Source organism: Tinamus guttatus, unplaced genomic scaffold, assembly GCF_059628265.1.
Source record: "Tinamus guttatus ecotype Peru unplaced genomic scaffold, ASM5962826v1 Tinamus_guttatus_pri_ptg000211l, whole genome shotgun sequence".
Taxonomy (NCBI): Eukaryota; Metazoa; Chordata; class Aves; order Tinamiformes; family Tinamidae; genus Tinamus; species Tinamus guttatus.
In genome coordinates this window covers 9,526,221-9,535,846 of record NW_028288745.1, presented here as the reverse complement: position 1 = coordinate 9,535,846, position 9,626 = coordinate 9,526,221, and positions in this window count along the sequence as shown.

Sequence of the window (9,626 nt, the reverse complement as noted above, 5' to 3'; positions counted from 1 at the left end):
TGCAAGCTTTTGCACATTACTGATAGTGTCCTTAATTTTGTTTAGAAACTTCATTCAATTTGTTCCTAGTCAGGAATTTTCAATTATGTTGAAATAAGAAATATGCCATAGCATACAGCTAATAAATGTATACCAGTCTTACTTTTGGACTTGACATAGTAATGAGAGCTCATGCAAACCTTTTACTCAAAGTTGCTCAAGCAAGCCACCTGTAGAAGTAAATGTGATGGTTTAATTCCTCCAAGTTAAAGGAGGAAATAAGAAGACAGAAATGGAAAAAAAATAAAATAAGAAAGGCTTCCTTCCTTTTTATGCTCAGGAAGAGAAAGGAATCAGAACCCAAGGAAGAAGGATGTTCAGTCTCAGAAGACCCTTCCCTTACTCCTTTAACTTTTGGCAGTATAAACGGTCTGTGATTATTATAATTTAAAATTATTAAAATCTAATATTATTAAAATCTAATATGCTATACTTATCCCAGCCTTTGGTGGCGGGGAGCAGGGGCAGATGCACCTTTAGTAAGTTCATCAAAAGAACCTGTGTTTTACCTCCAATTTACCTCCAGGTTTAGAAGATGTATGGTCAGTAAATAATCTTTTGGATAAATTGGTGATAACTAAAGACAAAAATTTGAGAGAATTTTTTAAAGAAGGCAGAGGATATTAATACTTAAAGAAAACAAAATGGAAGAAAAAAATACAAAATTAGGACAAGTGACACAATGGAGAAGAGTGGGGTTTTTTTTGTTGCTGTTTTTGTTTTACCTGTTTTTGAGTTCATCTGAATTTAGAAAGTAACACCGAAAAGTGGCACACGGAACTCCATACTTGTGTCCCAAGGAATATAGTCAACTATAGGATTTTAGTTTTATTATTATTTATTTATTTATTTATTTATTTACTTTAGTAGCTGTATTAGGAAAGCTAAACCAGATTTCTTTCAAGTCCCCACGGATGTTGCATTTCCTTCATGAGATTTTGCCCTAGAGCAAATGGAGTATTTGGTATATTGTTCAGCCGATACATATGTAATTGTAGAATGCAGCTTCACATGGTCTATGTAGAAGTAGCTGAGAGAAAACAGTATTATTTTTATATGAATTTGCATTACTGGAGTGCCTGTGATTTTTAGCAAACCGGCATCCCACAGGCCAGACACTGTACAAACACAGAACAAAAACAAAGACTTCCCACAAAGTGGTTACGATCCAAGTGAAGACAAAAGATAAAAAACACAGATGGAAAAGCAAAAATGAGAGAGAATCAATATTTGTCTAGCTAATTAGGAATGGTTTCAGCATAACATCAGTTTAAATATTGTCATTTTTTTTCCTTCGTATGCCTTATGACAAGGGAAATGGAGAGACATTTGGAGACTAGATAATAAGGTTGCTCTACAAGATCTATATTCCTCACCAGCCCTGTGTGCCATCTAAATTCTGCCTGTTTTATCCTGTTTAGCAGTCCCTCATTTTTCAGAAGGGCATACAAGATTTAAACTGGTATAGGTAGCTACCTATGTTCTCTAGAGTCTTGGTCATGTTTCCTGACAGTGGTTTTGTGAACATTTATTGACCTCTTCTCCAAAATATGGGAGAATGTACAAAAGTTTCTTTGAAAACTTAATATGCAAATAATTAAAGATGTTGTCATGGGTGCTAAGTGAATGGTGTGTAGGAGGTCCTGAATGATCTTCAAAGCAAAGGTACTTACTCCTAATGAAACAGTGAGGGGGATTGGTGAAGAGATGTAACAGTTAAAAGAAAATGCTTAGGAATTCATCTTTGCAATAGTATTTTGAACAGTAAGAATGGTAAAGTTGTTTTTGTCAAACCCTGAGAAAGGAGTGTTGTAGTCAAGAGTTAATGCTGACGGCATACATGAGACACTGGGCTGCATGAACAAAGAAGTCTGCAGCTTACAGAAGATAAAGAATCAGAACAATTTAGAGGAGAGGACTCAGATATGAGTTGCAGATAATGATCCTGCTTTTGCCTACATGTAAAGACATGCTACTAAAGTGAAGAATAAGGAAAAATCTTTAAATGTACTATCTTAAAGATAGACTAGACCTTTACAAGCTGATGTTTATACACAAAATGTATTTGCTTGAAAGGGAGGAGTCTGTTCTGGATTAGAGAAGCAGATCTCCAGATTTTTTGTATATAGGTAGTAGCTGAAATTGTGAAATAAATTGCCAACAGATGTACTGCAGAAAGAAAAGAGAGAGGAACTGAGAATACAGAAAACGGAGGACACTGGAGATTCTTCCAAAGCATCAATGAGGGAAGCTAAGGAAATAAACAAAGACAGTGAAGAGAATCAAATGAGGATGGCAGGTTTTCTAAAGAAAGCACAGCTGGCTTTGTTGAAGATGGCCCACAAGACCAGATAAGGATAAAGGATCATTTTGAGACAGATTAAAAAAAAAAAAAAAAAAACATTCTTAGGGACTGAGATTTTGGTTTCTTTGGAATGAAGGACGGATACCAATTTGGGAAGGAAGGAAAGTAACCTTAAAGGTGAAAGGGATAGGCAACAGAGAAAAAAACATGTTCATTAAGTATATTTTGATTTGTTTATTTAAAGACATGAGATATATCATATGTGTAGCAAAAGAAATGAGAGTGAGACCTAAAATAAAGATCAGGAGAGAGGCACAAGTATGCATGAATGAGGTGAGTGTGTGCTCTGATAGTGGTATTACAGCAGAGCACAAAGAGAGCAAGAAACGCTTTTGTGGAAGAGTAGGGGAAAGGGCACTCCATGTATTTGTTATTTTTCTCTTAAAATAGCATGCTGTAGAATCAGAAAAATAAAAGAATCTCAGAAAAAAAATAGCTGAAAGGGATCTCTGGAAGTTTCTACTCCAAGCTCCTGCTGAAAGTCAGCTCTTCACTTCAAAGTCAGATCAGTTGCTAGGGCCTTATTAGGGCCTGTGGCACACAGAATGGTAATCAAGTCAGTAGGCAGTAACATGATGCTCATAGGAAAGGGAGTATTACAGATAAAAATCTCATTATAATAAAATAACTCTGGATGTTGTCAGGAAAGGCAACTTTAATCATGAAGTACAAGAAATACGGCTTGCTTACAATATGTCCAAGTTCTGGATGATACCTGGCTTGACTGTTCAATAATCTTAGTCCAACATTTTACATTTTAAGGTTTTTTTTACTTGTTTCAAAATTTCTTTGAATTTCTGAGTTTGTAAATTTTATTTTGGAGGAACGGACAAGCAAGAGAACTCCCCATGTTTCTCACACAAAAGACTGTTTACAGGATCAGTTCCCCTGACACTGTCTATCACCATTTCTTTCAGATTATATGTAAACAAAAGTAATGCTCCTATTCTAAGAGCAAACTGCCAATAGACTATTTTAAACCTTTAAATATATGTTACTGCCATCTGGAAGTAATTACTAGCATGCTTATTCTTTGTTCCAGAAAAATCTGAACTTTTGCATGAGGAATTAAGAACTGCTATTTTGTTGTTAATGTGTTGCCCAGAACCAGGACATTTAAAAATTAGTTATTTTGTTTCAGCTAATAGCAAAGGAAAATCTCCTCTAGACCTCAGCTGGTTCAGGGCCTACCTATATTAAATGCATGTACTAGAAATGCTGTTTTTCCAATATATGTATTTCATAGTTCTCTAAGTTCTACTCTACTAACTTGTAATATGGTACCATTATAGATGTGAAAAATTACAGCTAGAAAGACTTAAAGAGTCATAACTGTGCGCATTCTGTTAATATATCATGATAGGGATGATTAATAGCTGTACATTGATAAATGACATTTTTTCTAGGACCTAGCAGGAACTGAGGACAAAAGACAGAATCAGAGGGAGAAGCTCTGTTAAAATAGATATTTCATGGAAAGGAAATTATGAGATTATGTCTTGCAATTCCTATTTTTTGCAGGTATATTTCTTGAACACAAGCTAAATATGCTATTTTTGACAAATAAGCTTCAGTATGTTCCATTTTGGGAAAAATCCAGCTAAAATCCATTTGCCTAATTTAAAACCAAGCTTCCTATCAGCAACTACAACATATACTTAAAGAAATTATACCTGTGACAGTAGAAAATTATTATGTAAAATATGGATATCAACTGAGGAAAAAATGCTTTTTATAACAACTTTTTTTCTACCTTTGATAACCAGTAAGTGCAGAGTCATACAGTGTTTATGCACACACACACATGCATAAAAATTTGTTGATTTTTTGTGTTTAACCATCTTTTTGTACTTTGCTTCACTGTCTATGCAGGATAGTCAATTAAGCAACAATTCTGCAAACGTGATTGAATCTGCTTAACATTTGCAATTGGCTTTCAGGTTAACATTCACTTCCCAGAAAGGGTAATGGAATTGGCCTTGAAGGCAGGCACTGTACATATTTTTTGTATAGTTTTTATGTAGTACTCAACTTAATGAGGTTCTAATCCTGACGAACCATCTGGATACAATTCAAGTATGAAATAATTAATAATGAAATTCCATTAGGTTGCTACCCTGCTTGCCTTGACTTATTGCTGTTCTTCCCAGCTCAGAAGACAGTTCCATTAGTGAAATCAAAGCCCTGAGAAATGTAACTTTTTGCATTATGTACAGCAAAAGAACTTTTGCTATTGTACTGTTGAATATGAATACAGATCTTGAATAACTGAAGCCTCAAAATTCGGGGGGAGCGAGGGAAAGGAGGACTATACATCAAAACCAGACACAGTTAAGTAGGACATTAGAGATCAAAACACTTTTTGTATGTTAAGAGACTGAAATGGAATGCAGTGAGTACACGTCTAGTGAATGTAACAGAGGTGCAGTCCTGTGAGTTTTGAACAGGATGCTAGATACTCCTCTCCAAATCAGTTGCATGGTTGTAGCTGTGGGAGACTGAGACCAATGACACAAGTAGTTTGTCAGGTTTTATATAAAGGTATACAAGTAAAAGCAAGTGACTTTTCAAAAGTAATTAACTTTCTTAGCTCCTGGTGAAGTTAGTGGGGGTGGTATCAGAGCTGCATTTGTAAAAATCAGCATATTTTTATATAAGTGTCTGAGCAGAAGGATTGGTACCAAAAATACAATTTTAGCTCATGTAACTCATACATGTACTTGTTCTTTTCTAACTGTAGAAGCCAGTTGTGAAACTTAGCTTCCACCAAAAAAAAAACAAATTTTACAGCATCCTCATTTACATAGTCCTTATTTAGTCCTCTAGGTGAGTCTATTCTGATCAGAAAAATATGTGATTTTCTTAAACTTGTGCTTAATGAGATTATTTTAGTTCTTTACTTCCTAATTATAACCCTCCTTTGAGTTGGCATGGCGTTCTGCCTCTTAGTAGAATTATGTCCCTGTGCATAAACTCAGTAGAACCAGAACAAACATATGTACATTCCAGATACTATGCAGATAGTGTCAAATCTTTTTGTATTACCTTCACAGAATCCAGTAGTTTTCATGCCTATGAACCTGATAACTACATATGTGTCAAACCTCCTACCATACAAGAAAAAAAAAGTATCCAGTTTTATTTTTGTAGTTGAGCAGCAAACTTAAATCCCTATTTTCTGGATTACTGTGCTGTAGTAATTGAGATTAATCCTAAATATATATGTATATATATAGTAGAATGCATCCTGAGAAAAGTTTGAGTCAGTATTTTGACTGCTCAGTCATTTCAGGGGAGAGGGGTATGCTTTCAAATTGAATGTTTGCATTTTTTCTACCTGCTTGCTTTTTTTTTTCCAAGACTCCTCCCCACCCCAGTGCCTAACTAATCATATTTCCAAATGATTCCTTGCAAACACACTTTTCTGTTTTCAGAATCACTGTATGGTTTCATAATCCCACAAACTTTCTTTCCAGTGCTACATACTGAAGACTCTTAGCTGCTTTGTGTATGACAGATGGAAATAAATCCTACATGTAACTTACATGCTGAGTCACTGTACTTTATTGAACTTGGGCATTCCAAGTATTGTTTTTTAGTTGTGCTTATTAATAGCAAAAAAAAAGTTACTTTCCCTTTCCAGTTGAAGTTGGAACTTCAGACCTTTTTTTCTCTTGCAAGAGGGAAGAAAATACTCTTTCTTGGGTTAGTGGAGAACAGGACATAGGTGCTGTGTATGAAGATGAGCCTCATATACAAAAACACAAAAAGAAAGTGACTGGCTTTGTGACTGCTGTAATAAACTGGACACCAAAAAATAGTGGTGGTTTAGAACACATACAAAAGATTGCAAGATAGCGCAAAGAAACTCTACTTTTGAGAAATCTTGTCATAAGTTACCCATTCATCCAAACACTTAAACCATTATTTTCATCATATGGGAGTTTCAATCCCAGGATCCTTCTCTTCCTCCTAAACTCTGCTCTCAAGCATTACTTGGCATGCTGGCAGACACAGAACTCTCTTGTTCTCCCTCTTGCAGCTTCTCCTGTATGGGAAATGCATCCTGTAGGTATATGGGAAATGAATGTGCTTCAAGACAGAGCTAAGTCTAGCAAAATGTCAGAGATCTTCAGAGAAGAGATGAATGTAAGTAGTAAAATGAGTCTAACTCCTATTCCATATAAAAGCACATCACTTTAAAGGTCATCTTAGATTGCTCTTATCTCAAAACCACTGCAAATGGGACAGGTTCTGGAAGGCCTATGCAAGAATCTCTGTGCATGTCCCTGAAGGATAAACAGCTGAATTAACAGCTGTAAATAAGCACAGACTTCCATCTCTGCTGCATAATGACACAATGTTGCAGGGTTAGAGGCAGTCTCAAGGCTCCAGGAGTGATCACAGAGTATTCAGCAAGGAGAATGGGGCTCTTAGACGTTCTCTCACATCAACACGTACAGAGCACAGATACGGGAAGCGAAGCAGAATCTACCTCACAGTATCAGGTAGCAGAGGATCCCTCAAAATTGCTCTTCAAAAGTGAGATTATGGGGAGGAGAATGTTCCAAAGAACATGCAGTCCAGAAATTTCTATTGTCTTTGAGTCCTTCTATCTTTAAATAACCTTCAACTTAGATGGGAGTCTATTTTATATTTCTCCATTATGCAAATATGTCTCATTCCAAAAATAAAACCTAGTCAGTATATATATATAAATTGTTTCTCATATATTAAGATACATTTGATCTCTAATAAATATGTAATAATGAGCATCTCTGGGGAGTAGTTGGCTTAACTTACTGATTTTGTCAGTTCTTCACTTTTTACAATGTTGAATGAAAACTGATGTTAGCATTTCTTGAGCAAATGTATCTTTTTAGATGCAAGCAGCCTGTTAACAAACAAGACTCCTGTGGATATCATAAACTGCACTGCTATATTGCTTTCCTCAATATACTACATGTTCTGAGGAGAACCCTAATATTATTAGCAATCTTACATCTGGTTAGATGTTTCCCAGACAGATTCAGATGTTTCCTGAATACGGACCAAACATGATGTGCAATTCTAGGCACCCACATCAGCAAAAACTCTGCATGCTCTACTTGCTCCAGAAACGAAATTTCTCTGTATGATTAGTTTTTGCAACCTTTACCCAAAATGGTATATTTTAATTTAATTCAGTGAGGGTTTGTTCATACCAAACATTTGTTTTTAAAATACAGCTCCTTTGGCGCAGGTGAAAACAAGCTCTGCGTAGAAGAATGCTGAGAAAAGTGCAGCAACTGGAAAAATGCAGGCACATTCTCAGTTAACCATTTAATAAAAGTGGTAGTAGTTTGGTAATTGGGAAGGGAACGAAAATGCTGAAATGACAGAATACAACTATCTTAACAACAGAAAAAGTGAGTTTTCATTACCCTTCAACTCTAAGCTAATAAATTAAAGCATGTTACTCCCAGTTTGTTTAAAATCTTTATAGTAATTTGTTTTTCAAAAACTCGTGTTTTATTGTTCTAAAACACAAGCGCATCAGTTTGTATTTTTAATTAATCATCTATTAATGCAAAACTGATTAAACCTGTAAGAAGGGAAATGGAATACATTCTTAGGAATCATGAAAGAACAAGTACAGGGCTGGGATACAGACCTTCCCCTAAGGACATTTGGGTCCATTCCCACCACAGCATTATCAATTAGCACTTCAGTAAAGTCTTTTGGGTCATCTTCCTTTTGTGGCACACATATGAGCACCAAGCTTGGCACTGCAGCACTCACAAAAGGAAAGGAAGTGCTCTCTATCTGCCTGTGTAGATTCCTAGCAGCTAGAAAACAGCTGCCACTGAGCTCTGAGAATGTGAAAGCTGAGATATGCAGCAAAAGCAAAGCTCAAAAAGGGCTACTGCAGTAGAACTAGGGTTGCTGCTAGTATTTTCCCTGAGCCATCCTCAGTCTGGGATATCATCACTCCCTATTGCATAAACTCAGTCCAGGTGAAACATTAAGGTTAGGGTTCATTATAAAACTCACTACTTTATAGTGATATTTTAAAGTAATTCCTCATTTTCTCAACTCCTTGACTTTTTTATGCAGGCAGAGCTCAGAAAGGCTCATGGTTCCACTGCAGAAAATGACCCCAGAGTTCACTGGTCCTGCCATAGTCATCCAGAACAGAACTGGAGCTCAGCTACCGCCTACATTTGTTGTGTTCCATTTATGCTCCCCGGAAATTAAAAAAAAAAAAAAAAAGGCACAAGAAATATTTGACTTACTATCATAGCACAACCTTTCCGCTCCCTTTCCCTGAAGGTTAATTGGAATATTCTGATGCATCTGACCAGAAGCAGGCAATCCAATGCGCATCCGTTTCTCATTTGCCTGAAACAAAACAGAGAAAAGTCATTTTTAAATCACTAGAATGTCTAATTCTTTCTTCCTGAGTAGGTTAGAGTACTTGCTTTATATACATATATATATATGAATATATTTAAAAAAGACATTGCCTTCTTCAATAAAACTAGTTTTCATTAAATAAGCAAGAGTTTAGCTAAAGAATCAAGACAGAAATTAAATTTGTCCCTGATTTTTTCCCTTTCTTTTTCCCCTAATTCCACTACACCTCTCTTTCACTCTTTAAAGCAGAACTGCTTTCTTGCATGTGATGAAAGAGGAGGTACCGACATCCTCACTACCCCTTTCTTCACTCGAAGGGGCATTATTTCTTGCATTTAAATTCTTGCACTGCTTGTATAAATGCTTATATTTGGAGTACCATGGGAAGCATCTGGAATATTCTTTCTCAGAAATGGCTGCAGAATTAACCATCCTTTAAAAACAATCCACGAAGACTTCCCCTATGCAGAAATAAATTAATTACCATTATGGCTTATGTCACTTGCTCATTCAGCCTTGGGGTCCCTCCACAATGTTTTTTTTTTTTTTTCATCCTTTTCCTCAGCTGAAAACGTCAAGTTACCACAGTTGTGCAGCGCTTGGGAGGAGACTGGGTTTCTGTGAGACCTCTTCAGGGACCGTGATGTCAGCCAGGTCTTTCAGACCCCGTCGGGGCCGCAGAGCGGGGAGCAGCAGGAGGGGGAGCCGGCCGGGCCGTTCGCTCAGCGGGCCTCGCGTTTGGGGCCGGGGAGGCCGGGGCTGCCTCGGAGGGACGGCGGGCTGCCAGGCTGTCGTGAGGAGCAGGCAGCTTCGCTCCGCCGGCGTC